Raw genomic sequence first — 12871 nt, forward strand, 5'->3', positions numbered from 1 at the left:
GAGCAGGGCTGCCAAAGGAGCCTGGCTGGGACACCAACTTTCCCAGGCTACGTTTGAAGTTTGAGGTGGCAAGACAAGCAAGCAGCCCCATTCTCTGTGCCTCTGTGCGAGCAGTGCCATGGGCAGATGAGGCTGAGCAACAGCTTTCCAGGATAGCCCCTTCTGGCTGCCAGCTATCTGCAGACGTTCGCATTTCAAGAGCAGGGCTGCGAAAGGAGCCTAGCAGGTACACCATTTTTCCCAGGCTACGTTTGAAGTTTGAGGTGGCAAGACAAGCAAGCAGCCCCATTCTCTGTGCCTCTATGCGAACAGTGCCATGGGCAGATGAGGCTGAGCAACAGCTTTCCAGGCTAGCCCCTTCTGCCTGCCAGCTATCTGCAGACGTTCGCACTTTCGGAGCAGGGCTGTGATAGGAGCCTGGCAGGGACACCACCATTCCCAGCATGCGTTTGAAGTTTCAAGTGGCAAGATAAGCAAGCAGCCCCATTCTCTGTGCCTCTGTGCGAACAGTGCCATCGGCAGATGAGGCTGAGCAACAGCTTTCCAGGATAGCCCCTTCTGGCTGCCAGCTCTCTGCAGATGTTCGCATTTCAAGAGCAGGGCTGCGAAAGGAGCCTAGCAGGTACACCAACTTTCCCAGGCTACGTTTGAAGTTTGAGGTGGCCAGATAAGCAAGGAGCCCCATTCTCTGTGCCTCTGTGCGAACAGTGCCATGGGCAGATGAGGCTGAGCAACTGCTTTCCAGGCTAGCCCCTTCTGCCTGCCAGCTAGCTGCAGACGTTCGCATTTCAAGAGCAGGGCTGCGAAAGGAGCCTGGCAGGGAGACCACCATTCACAGCATGCTTTTGAAGTTTCAAGTGGCAAGATAAGCAAGCAGCCCCATTCTCTGTGCCTCTATGCGAACAGTGCCATGGGCAGATGAGGCTGAGCAACAGCTTTCCAGGCTAGCCCCTTCTGCCTGCCAGCTATCTGCAGACGTTCGCATTTCAAGAGCAGGGCTGCGAAAGGAGCCTGGCAGGGACACCACCATTCACAGCATGCTTTTGAAGTTTCAAGTGGCAAGATAAGCAAGCAGCCCCATTCTCTGTGCCTCTATGCGAACAGTGCCATGGGCAGATGAGGCTGAGCAACAGCTTTCCAGGCTAGCCCCTTCTGCCTGCCAGCTATCTGCAGACGTTCGCATTTCAAGAGCAGGGCTGCGTAAGGAGCCTGGCTGGGACACCAACTTTCCCAGGCTACGTTTGAAGTTTGAGGTGGCAAGACAAGCAAGCAGCCCCAGTCTCTGTGCCTCTGTGCGAGCAGTGCCATGGGCAGATGAGGCTGAGCAACAGCTTTCCAGGCTAGCCCCTTCTGGCTGCCAGCTATCTGCAGACGTTCGCACTTTCGGAGCAGGGCTGCGAAAGGAGCCTGGCTGGGACACCAACTTTCCCAGGCTACGTTTGAAGTTTCAAGTGGCAAGATAAGCAAGCAGCCCCATTCTCTGTGCCTCTATGCGAACAGTGCCATGGGCAGATGAGGCTGAGCAACAGCTTTCCAGGCTAGCCCCTTCTGCCTGCCAGCTATCTGCAGACGTTCGCACTTTCGGAGCAGGGCTGCGAAAGGAGCCTGGCTGGGACACCAACTTTCCCAGGCTACGTTTGAAGTTTGAGGTGGCAAGACAAGCAAGCAGCCCCATTCTCTGTGCCTCTATGCGAACAGTGCCATGGGCAGATGAGGCTGAGCAACACCTTTCCAGGCTAGCCCCTTCTGGCTGCCAGCTATCTGCAGACGTTCGCACTTTCGGAGCAGGGCTGTGATAGGAGCCTGGCAGGGACACCACCATTCCCAGCATGCGTTTGAAGTTTGAGGTGGCAAGACAAGCAAGCAGCCCCATTCTCTGTGCCTCTGTGCGAGCAGTGCCATGGGCAGATGAGGCTGAGCAACAGCTTTCCAGGCTAGCCCCTTCTGGCTGCCAGCTATCTGCAGACGTTCGCATTTCAAGAGCAGGGCTGCGAAAGGAGCCTGGCAGGGACACCAACTTTCCCAGGCTACGTTTGAAGTTTGAGGTGGCAAGACAAGCAAGGAGCCCCATTCTCTGTGCCTCTGTGCGAGCACTGCCATGGGCAGATGAGGCTGAGCAACAGCTTTCCAGGCTAGCCCCTTCTGCCTGCCAGCTATCTGCAGACGTTCGCACTTTCGGAGCAGGGCTGTGATAGGAGCCTGGCTGGGACACCAACTTTCCCAGCATGCGTTTGAAGTTTGAGGTGGCAAGACAAGCAAGCAGCCCCATTCTCTGTGCCTCTGTGCGAACACTGCCATGGGCAGATGAGGCTGAGCAACAGCTTTCCAGGCTAGCCCCTTCTGGCTGCCAGCTATCTGCAGACGTTCGCACTTTCGGAGCAGGGCCGTGATAGAAGCCTGACAGGGACACCTCCATTCCCAGCATGCGTTTGAAGTTTCAAGTGGCAAGATAAGCAAGCAGCCCCATTCTCTGTGCCTCTATGCGAACAGTGCCATGGGCAGATGAGGCTGAGCAACAGCTTTCCAGGCTAGCCCCTTCTGCCTGCCAGCTATCTGCAGACGTTCGCATTTCAAGAGCAGGGCTGCGAAAGGAGCCTGGCTGGGACACCATCTTTCCCAGGCTACGTTTGAAGTTTGAGGTGGCAAGACAAGCAAGCAGCCCCATTCTCTGTGCCTCTGTGCGAGCAGTGCCATGGGCAGATGAGGCTGAGCAACAGCTTTCCAGGCTAGCCCCTTCTGGCTGCCAGCTATCTGCAGACGTTCGCACTTTCGGAGCAGGGCTGCCAAAGGAGCCTGGCTGGGACACCAACTTTCCCAGGCTACGTTTGAAGTTTGAGGTGGCAAGACAAGCAAGCAGCCCCATTCTCTGTGCCTCTGTGCGAGCAGTGCCATGGGCAGATGAGGCTGAGCAACAGCTTTCCAGGATAGCCCCTTCTGGCTGCCAGCTATCTGCAGACGTTCGCATTTCAAGAGCAGGGCTGCGAAAGGAGCCTAGCAGGTACACCATTTTTCCCAGGCTACGTTTGAAGTTTGAGGTGGCAAGACAAGCAAGCAGCCCCATTCTCTGTGCCTCTATGCGAACAGTGCCATGGGCAGATGAGGCTGAGCAACAGCTTTCCAGGCTAGCCCCTTCTGCCTGCCAGCTATCTGCAGACGTTCGCACTTTCGGAGCAGGGCTGTGATAGGAGCCTGGCAGGGACACCACCATTCCCAGCATGCGTTTGAAGTTTCAAGTGGCAAGATAAGCAAGCAGCCCCATTCTCTGTGCCTCTGTGCGAACAGTGCCATCGGCAGATGAGGCTGAGCAACAGCTTTCCAGGATAGCCCCTTCTGGCTGCCAGCTCTCTGCAGATGTTCGCATTTCAAGAGCAGGGCTGCGAAAGGAGCCTAGCAGGTACACCAACTTTCCCAGGCTACGTTTGAAGTTTGAGGTGGCCAGATAAGCAAGGAGCCCCATTCTCTGTGCCTCTGTGCGAACAGTGCCATGGGCAGATGAGGCTGAGCAACTGCTTTCCAGGCTAGCCCCTTCTGCCTGCCAGCTAGCTGCAGACGTTCGCATTTCAAGAGCAGGGCTGCGAAAGGAGCCTGGCAGGGAGACCACCATTCACAGCATGCTTTTGAAGTTTCAAGTGGCAAGATAAGCAAGCAGCCCCATTCTCTGTGCCTCTATGCGAACAGTGCCATGGGCAGATGAGGCTGAGCAACAGCTTTCCAGGCTAGCCCCTTCTGCCTGCCAGCTATCTGCAGACGTTCGCATTTCAAGAGCAGGGCTGCGAAAGGAGCCTGGCAGGGACACCACCATTCACAGCATGCTTTTGAAGTTTCAAGTGGCAAGATAAGCAAGCAGCCCCATTCTCTGTGCCTCTATGCGAACAGTGCCATGGGCAGATGAGGCTGAGCAACAGCTTTCCAGGCTAGCCCCTTCTGCCTGCCAGCTATCTGCAGACGTTCGCATTTCAAGAGCAGGGCTGCGTAAGGAGCCTGGCTGGGACACCAACTTTCCCAGGCTACGTTTGAAGTTTGAGGTGGCAAGACAAGCAAGCAGCCCCAGTCTCTGTGCCTCTGTGCGAGCAGTGCCATGGGCAGATGAGGCTGAGCAACAGCTTTCCAGGCTAGCCCCTTCTGGCTGCCAGCTATCTGCAGACGTTCGCACTTTCGGAGCAGGGCTGCGAAAGGAGCCTGGCTGGGACACCAACTTTCCCAGGCTACGTTTGAAGTTTCAAGTGGCAAGATAAGCAAGCAGCCCCATTCTCTGTGCCTCTATGCGAACAGTGCCATGGGCAGATGAGGCTGAGCAACAGCTTTCCAGGCTAGCCCCTTCTGCCTGCCAGCTATCTGCAGACGTTCGCACTTTCGGAGCAGGGCTGCGAAAGGAGCCTGGCTGGGACACCAACTTTCCCAGGCTACGTTTGAAGTTTGAGGTGGCAAGACAAGCAAGCAGCCCCATTCTCTGTGCCTCTATGCGAACAGTGCCATGGGCAGATGAGGCTGAGCAACACCTTTCCAGGCTAGCCCCTTCTGGCTGCCAGCTATCTGCAGACGTTCGCACTTTCGGAGCAGGGCTGTGATAGGAGCCTGGCAGGGACACCACCATTCCCAGCATGCGTTTGAAGTTTGAGGTGGCAAGACAAGCAAGCAGCCCCATTCTCTGTGCCTCTGTGCGAGCAGTGCCATGGGCAGATGAGGCTGAGCAACAGCTTTCCAGGCTAGCCCCTTCTGGCTGCCAGCTATCTGCAGACGTTCGCATTTCAAGAGCAGGGCTGCGAAAGGAGCCTGGCAGGGACACCAACTTTCCCAGGCTACGTTTGAAGTTTGAGGTGGCAAGACAAGCAAGGAGCCCCATTCTCTGTGCCTCTGTGCGAGCACTGCCATGGGCAGATGAGGCTGAGCAACAGCTTTCCAGGCTAGCCCCTTCTGGCTGCCAGCTATCTGCAGACATTCGCACTTTCGGAGCAGGGCTGTGATAGGAGCCTGGCTGGGACACCAACTTTCCCAGCATGCGTTTGAAGTTTGAGGTGGCAAGACAAGCAAGCAGCCCCATTCTCTGTGCCTCTGTGCGAACACTGCCATGGGCAGATGAGGCTGAGCAACAGCTTTCCAGGCTAGCCCCTTCTGGCTGCCAGCTATCTGCAGACGTTCGCACTTTCGGAGCAGGGCCGTGATAGAAGCCTGACAGGGACACCTCCATTCCCAGCATGCGTTTGAAGTTTCAAGTGGCAAGATAAGCAAGCAGCCCCATTCTCTGTGCCTCTATGCGAACAGTGCCATGGGCAGATGAGGCTGAGCAACAGCTTTCCAGGCTAGCCCCTTCTGCCTGCCAGCTATCTGCAGACGTTCGCATTTCAAGAGCAGGGCTGCGAAAGGAGCCTGGCTGGGACACCATCTTTCCCAGGCTACGTTTGAAGTTTGAGGTGGCAAGACAAGCAAGCAGCCCCATTCTCTGTGCCTCTGTGCGAGCAGTGCCATGGGCAGATGAGGCTGAGCAACAGCTTTCCAGGCTAGCCCCTTCTGCCTGCCAGCTATCTGTAGACGTTCGCACTTTCGGAGCAGGGCTGTGATAGGAGTCTGGCAGGGACACCAACTTTCCCAGCATGCGTTTGAACTTTCAAGTGGCAAGACAAGCAAGGAGCCCCATTCTCTGTGCCTCTGTGCGAGCACTGCCATGGGCAGATGAGGCTGAGCAACAGCTTTCCAGGCTAGCCCCTTCTGGCTGCCAGCTATCTGCAGACGTTCGCACTTTCGGAGCAGGGCTGCGAAAGGAGCCTAGCAGGTACACGATCTTTCCCAGGCTACGTTTGAAGTTTCAGGTACAAGACAAGCAAGGAGCCCCATTCTCTGTGCCTCTGTGCGAACACTGCCATGGGCAGATGAGGCTGAGCAACAGCTTTCCCAGGCTAGCCCCTTCTGCCTGCCAGCTATCTGCAGACGTTCGCACTTTCGGAGCAGGGCTGCGAAAGGAGCCTGGCTGGGACACCACCATTCCCAGCATGCGTTTGAAGTTTCAAGTGGCAAGATAAGCAAGCAGCCCCATTCTCTGTGCCTCTATGCGAACAGTGCCATGGGCAGATGAGGCTGAGCAACAGCTTTCCAGGCTAGCCCCTTCTGCCTGCCAGCTATCTGCAGACGTTCGCATTTCAAGAGCAGGGCTGCGAAAGGAGCCTAGCAGGTACACCATCTTTCCCAGGCTACGTTTGAAGTTTGAGGTGGCAAGACAAGCAAGCAGCCCCATTCTCTGTGCCTCTGTGCGAGCAGTGCCATGGGCAGATAAGGCTGAGCAAAAGCTTTCCAGGATAGCCCCTTCTGGCTGCCAGCTATCTGCAGACGTTCGCACTTTCGGATCAGGGCTGTGATAGAAACCTGGCAGGGAAACCAGAATTCCCAGCGTGCGTTTGAAGTTTCAAGTGGCAAGATAAGCAAGCAGCCCCATTCTCTGTGCCTCTATGCGAACACTGCCATGGGCAGATGAGGCTGAGCAACAGCTTTCCAGGCTAGCCCCTTCAGGCTGCCAGCTATCTGCAGACGTTCGCACTTTCTAAGCAGGGCTGCGAAAGGAGCCTGGCAGGGACACCACCATTCCCAGCATGCGTTTGAAGTTTCAAGTGGCAAGATAAGCAAGCAGCCCCATTCTCTGTGCCTCTATGCGAACAGTGCCATGGGCAGATGAGGCTGAGCAACAGCTTTCCAGGATAGCCCCTTCTGGCTGCCAGCTATCTGCAGACGTTCGCACTTTCGGAGCAGGGCTGCGAAAGGAGCCTGGCTGGGACACCAACTTTCCCAGGCTACGTTTGAAGTTTGAGGTGGCAAGACAGGCAAGCAGCCCCATTCTCTGTGCCTCTGTGCGAACAGTACCATGGGCAGATGAGGCTGGGCAACAGCTTTCCAGGATAGCCCCTTCTGGCTGCCAGCTATCTGCAGACGTTCGCATTTCAAGAGCAGGGCTGCGAAAGGAGCCTAGCAGGTACACCATCTTTCCCAGGCTACGTTTGAAGTTTGAGGTGGCAAGACAAGCAAGCAGCCCCAGTCTCTGTGCCTCTGTGCGAGCAGTGCCATGGGCAGATGAGGCTGAGCAACAGCTTTCCAGGCTAGCCCCTTCTGGCTGCCAGCTATCTGCAGACGTTCGCACTTTCGGAGCAGGGCTGTGAAAGGAGCCTGGCTGGGACACCACCATTCCCAGGCTACGTTTGAAGTTTGAGGTGGCAAGACAAGCAAGCAGCCCCAGTCTCTGTGCCTCTGTGCGAGCACTGCCATGGGCAGATGAGGCTGAGCAACAGCTTTCCAGGCTAGCCCCTTCTGCCTGCCAGCTATCTGCAGACGTTCGCACTTTCGGAGCAGGGCTGCGAAAGGAGCCTGGCTGGGACACCAACTTTCCCAGGCTACGTTTGAAGTTTGAGGTGGCAAGACAAGCAAGCAGCCCCATTCTCTGTGCCTCTCTGCGAGCACTGCCATGGGCAGATGAGGCTGAGCAACAGCTTTCCAGGCTAGCCCCTTCTGGCTGCCAGCTATCTGCAGACGTTCGCACTTTCGGATCAGGGCTGTGATAGGAACCTGGCAGGGAAACCACCATTCCCAGCATGCGTTTCAAGTTTCAAGTTGCAAGATAAGCAAGCAGCCCCATTCTCTGTGCCTCTATGCGAACAGTGCCATGGGCAGATGAGGCTGAGCAACAGCTTTCCAGGCTAGCCCCTTCTGCCTGCCAGCTATCTGCAGACGTTCGCACTTTCAAGAGCAGGGCTGCGAAAGGAGCCTGGCTGGGACACCAACTTTCCCAGGCTACGTTTGAAGTTTGAAGTGGCAAGATAAGCAAGCAGCCCCATTCTCTGTGCCTCTCTGCGAGCAGTGCCATGGGCAGATGAGGCTGAGCAACAGCTTTCCAGGCTAGCCCCTTCTGCCTGCCAGCTATCTGCAGACGTTCGCATTTCAAGAGCAGGGCTGCGAAAGGAGCCTAGCAGGTACACCATCTTTCCCAGGTTACGTTTGAAGTTTGAGGTGGCAAGACAAGCAAGGAGCCCCATTCTCTGTGCCTCTGTGCGAACACTGCCATGGGCAGATGAGGCTGAGCAACAGCTTTCCCAGACTAGCTCCTTCTGGCTGCCAGCTATCTGCAGACGTTCGCACTTTCGGAGCAGGGCTGCGAAAGGAGCCTGGCTGGGACACCAACTTTCCCAGGCTACGTTTGAAGTTTGAAGTGGCAAGACAAGCAAGCAGCCCCATTCTCTGTGCCTCTCTGCGAGCAGTGCCATGGGCAGATGAGGCTGAGCAACAGCTTTCCAGGCTAGCCCCTTCTGGCTGCCAGCTATCTGCAGACGTTCGCATTTCAAGAGCAGGGCTGCGAAAGGAGCCTAGCAGGTACACCATCTTTCCCAGGCTACGTTTGAAGTTTGAGGTGGCAAGACAAGCAAGGAGCCCCATTCTCTGTGCCTCTGTGCGAACACTGCCATGGGCAGATGAGGCTGAGCAACAGCTTTCCAGGCTAGCCCCTTCAGACTGCCAGCTATCTGCAGACGTTCGCATTTACGGAGCAGGGCTGCGAAAGGAGCCTGGCTGAGACACCAACTTTCCCAGGCTACGTTTGAAGTTTGAGGTGGCAAGACAAGCAAGCAGCCCCATTCTCTGTGCCTCTATGCGAACAGTGCCATGGGCAGATGAGGCTGAGCAACAGCTTTCCAGGCTAGCCCCTTCTGGCTGCCAGCTATCTGCAGACGTTCGCACTTTCGGAGCAGGGCTGCGAAAGGAGCCTGGCTGGGACACCAACTTTCCCAGGCTACGTTTGAAGTTTGAGGTGGCAAGACAAGCAAGCAGCCCCATTCTCTGTGCCTCTGTGCGAGCACTGCCATGGGCAGATGAGGCTGAGCAACAGCTTTCCAGGATAGCCCCTTCTGGCTGCCAGCTATCTGCAGACGTTCGCACTTTCGGAGCAGGGCTGCTATAGGACCCTGGCTGGGACACCACCTTTCCCAGCATGCTTTTGAAGTTTGAAGTGGCAAGACAAGCAAGCAGCCCCATTCTCTGTGCCTCTCTGCGAGCAGTGCCATGGGCAGATGAGGCTGAGCAACAGCTTTCCAGGATAGCCCCTTCTGGCTGCCAGCTATCTGCAGACGTTCGCATTTCAAGAGCAGGGCTGCGAAAGGAGCCTAGCAGGTACACCATCTTTCCCAGGCTACGTTTGAAGTTTGAGGTGGCAAGACAAGCAAGCAGCCCCAGTCTCTGTGCCTCTGTGCGAGCAGTGCCATGGGCAGATGAGGCTGAGCAACAGCTTTCCAGGCTAGCCCCTTCTGGCTGCCAGCTATCTGCAGACGTTCGCACTTTCGGAGCAGGGCTGCGAAAGGAGCCTGGCTGGGACACCAGCTTTCCCAGGCTACGTTTGAAGTTTTAAGTTGCAAGATAAGCAAGCAGCCCCATTCTCTGTGCCTCTATGCGAACAGTGCCATGGGCAGATGAGGCTGAGCAACAGCTTTCCAGGCTAGCCCCTTCTGGCTGCCAGCTATCTGCAGACGTTCGCACTTTCGGAGCAGGGCTGCGAAAGGAGCCTAGCAGGTACACGATCTTTCCCAGGCTACGTTTGAAGTTTCAGGTACAAGACAAGCAAGGAGCCCCATTCTCTGTGCCTCTGTGCGAACACTGCCATGGGCAGATGAGGCTGAGCAACAGCTTTCCCAGGCTAGCCCCTTCTGCCTGCCAGCTATCTGCAGACGTTCGCACTTTCGGAGCAGGGCTGCGAAAGGAGCCTGGCTGGGACACCAACTTTCCCAGGCTACGTTTGAAGTTTGAGGTGGCAAGACAAGCAAGCAGCCCCATTCTCTGTGCCTCTGTGCGAGCACTGCCATGGGCAGATGAGGCTGAGCAACAGCTTTCCAGGATAGCCCCTTCTGCCTGCCAGCTATCTGCAGACGTTCGCACTTTCGGAGCAGGGCTGTGATAGGAGCCTGGCAGGGACACCACCATTCCCAGCATGCGTTTGAAGTTTCAAGTGGCAAGATAAGCAAGCAGCCCCATTCTCTGTGCCTCTATGCGAACAGTGCCATGGGCAGATGAGGCTGAGCAACAGCTTTCCAGGATAGCCCCTTCTGGCTGCCAGCTATCTGCAGACGTTCGCACTTTCGGATCAGGGCTGTGATAGAAACCTGGCAGGGAAACCAGAATTCCCAGCGTGCGTTTGAAGTTTCAAGTGGCAAGATAAGCAAGCAGCCCCATTCTCTGTGCCTCTATGCGAACACTGCCATGGGCAGATGAGGCTGAGCAACAGCTTTCCAGGCTAGCCCCTTCAGGCTGCCAGCTATCTGCAGACGTTCGCACTTTCTAAGCAGGGCTGCGAAAGGAGCCTGGCAGGGACACCACCATTCCCAGCATGCGTTTGAAGTTTCAAGTGGCAAGATAAGCAAGCAGCCCCATTCTCTGTGCCTCTCTGCGAGCAGTGCCATGGGCAGATGAGGCTGAGCAACAGCTTTCCAGGATAGCCCCTTCTGGCTGCCAGCTATCTGCAGACGTTCGCACTTTCGGAGCAGGGCTGCGAAAGGAGCCTGGCTGGGACACCAACTTTCCCAGGCTACGTTTGAAGTTTGAGGTGGCAAGACAGGCAAGCAGCCCCATTCTCTGTGCCTCTGTGCGAACAGTGCCATGGGCAGATGAGGCTGGGCAACAGCTTTCCAGGATAGCCCCTTCTGGCTGCCAGCTATCTGCAGACGTTCGCATTTCAAGAGCAGGGCTGCGAAAGGAGCCTAGCAGGTACACCATCTTTCCCAGGCTACGTTTGAAGTTTGAGGTGGCAAGACAAGCAAGCAGCCCCAGTCTCTGTGCCTCTGTGCGAGCAGTGCCATGGGCAGATGAGGCTGAGCAACAGCTTTCCAGGCTAGCCCCTTCTGGCTGCCAGCTATCTGCAGACGTTCGCACTTTCGGAGCAGGGCTGTGAAAGGAGCCTGGCTGGGACACCACCATTCCCAGGCTACGTTTGAAGTTTGAGGTGGCAAGACAAGCAAGCAGCCCCATTCTCTGTGCCTCTGTGCGAGCACTGCCATGGGCAGATGAGGCTGAGCAACAGCTTTCCAGGCTAGCCCCTTCTGCCTGCCAGCTATCTGCAGACGTTCGCACTTTCGGAGCAGGGCTGCGAAAGGAGCCTGGCTGGGACACCAACTTTCCCAGGCTACATTTGAAGTTTGAGGTGGCAAGACAAGCAAGCAGCCCCATTCTCTGTGCCTCTCTGCGAGCACTGCCATGGGCAGATGAGGCTGAGCAACAGCTTTCCAGGCTAGCCCCTTCTGGCTGCCAGCTATCTGCAGACGTTCGCACTTTCGGAGCAGGGCTGCGAAAGGAGCCTGGCTGAGACACCAAATTTCCCAGGCTACGTTTGAAGTTTGAGGTGGCAAGACAAGCAAGCAGCCCCATTCTCTGTGCCTCTATGCGAACAGTGCCATGGGCAAATGAGGCTGAGCAACAGCTTTCCAGGCTAGCCCCTTCTGCCTGCCAGCTATCTGCAGACGTTCACATTTCAAGAGCAGGGCTGCGAAAGGAGCCTGGCAGGTACACCATCTTTCCCAGGCTACGTTTGAAGTTTGAGGTGGCAAGACAAGCAAGCAGCCCCAGTCTCTGTGCCTCTGTGCGAGCAGTGCCATGGGCAGATGAGGCTGAGCAAAAGCTTTCCAGGCTAGCCCCTTCTGGCTGCCAGCTATCTGCAGACGTTCGCACTTTCGGAGCAGGGCTGCGAAAGGAGCCTAGCAGGTACACGATCTTTCCCAGGCTACGTTTGAAGTTTCAGGTACAAGACAAGCAAGGAGCCCCATTCTCTGTGCCTCTGTGCGAACACTGCCATGGGCAGATGAGGCTGAGCAACAGCTTTCCCAGGCTAGCCCCTTCTGCCTGCCAGCTATCTGCAGACGTTCGCACTTTCGGAGCAGGGCTGCGAAAGGAGCCTGGCTGGGACACCAACTTTCCCAGGCTACGTTTGAAGTTTGAGGTGGCAAGACAAGCAAGCAGCCCCATTCTCTGTGCCTCTGTGCGAGCACTGCCATGGGCAGATGAGGCTGAGCAACAGCTTTCCAGGCTAGCCCCTTCTGGCTGCCATCTATCTGCAGACGTTCGCACTTTCGGAGCAGGGCTGTGATAGGAGCCTGGCAGGGACACCACCATTCCCAGCATGCGTTTGAAGTTTCAAGTGGCAAGATAAGCAAGCAGCCCCATTCTCTGTGCCTCTATGCGAACAGTGCCATGGGCAGATGAGGCTGAGCAACAGCTTTCCAGGCTAGCCCCTTCTGCCTGCCAGCTATCCGCAGACGTTCGCACTTTCGGAGCAGGGCTGTGATAGGAGCCTGGCAGGGACACCACCATTCCCAGCGTGCGTTTGAAGTTTGAGATGGCAAGACAAGCAAGCAGCCCCATTCTCTGTGCCTCTGTGCGAGCACTGCCATGGGCAGATGAGGCTGGGCAACAGCTTTCCAGGATAGCCCCTTCTGCCTGCCAGCTATCTGCAGACGTTCGCATTTCAAGAGCAGGGCTGCGAAAGGAGCCTAGCAGGTACACCATCTTTCCCAGGCTACGTTTGAAGTTTGAGGTGGCAAGACAAGCAAGCAGCCCCATTCTCTGTGCCTCTGTGCGAGCAGTGCCATGGGCAGATAAGGCTGAGCAAAAGCTTTCCAGGATAGCCCCTTCTGGCTGCCAGCTATCTGCAGACGTTCGCACTTTCGGATCAGGGCTGTGATAGAAACCTGGCAGGGAAACCAGAATTCCCAGCGTGCGTTTGAAGTTTGAAGTGGCAAGATAAGCAAGCAGCCCCATTCTCTGTGCCTCTATGCGAACACTGCCATGGGCAGATGAGGCTGAGCAACAGCTTTCCAGGCTAGCCCCTTCAGGCTGCCAGCTATCTGCAGACGTTCGCACTTTC

Source organism: Opisthocomus hoazin, chromosome 31 (assembly GCF_030867145.1).
Source record: "Opisthocomus hoazin isolate bOpiHoa1 chromosome 31, bOpiHoa1.hap1, whole genome shotgun sequence".
NCBI classification, from domain to species: Eukaryota; Metazoa; Chordata; class Aves; order Opisthocomiformes; family Opisthocomidae; genus Opisthocomus; species Opisthocomus hoazin.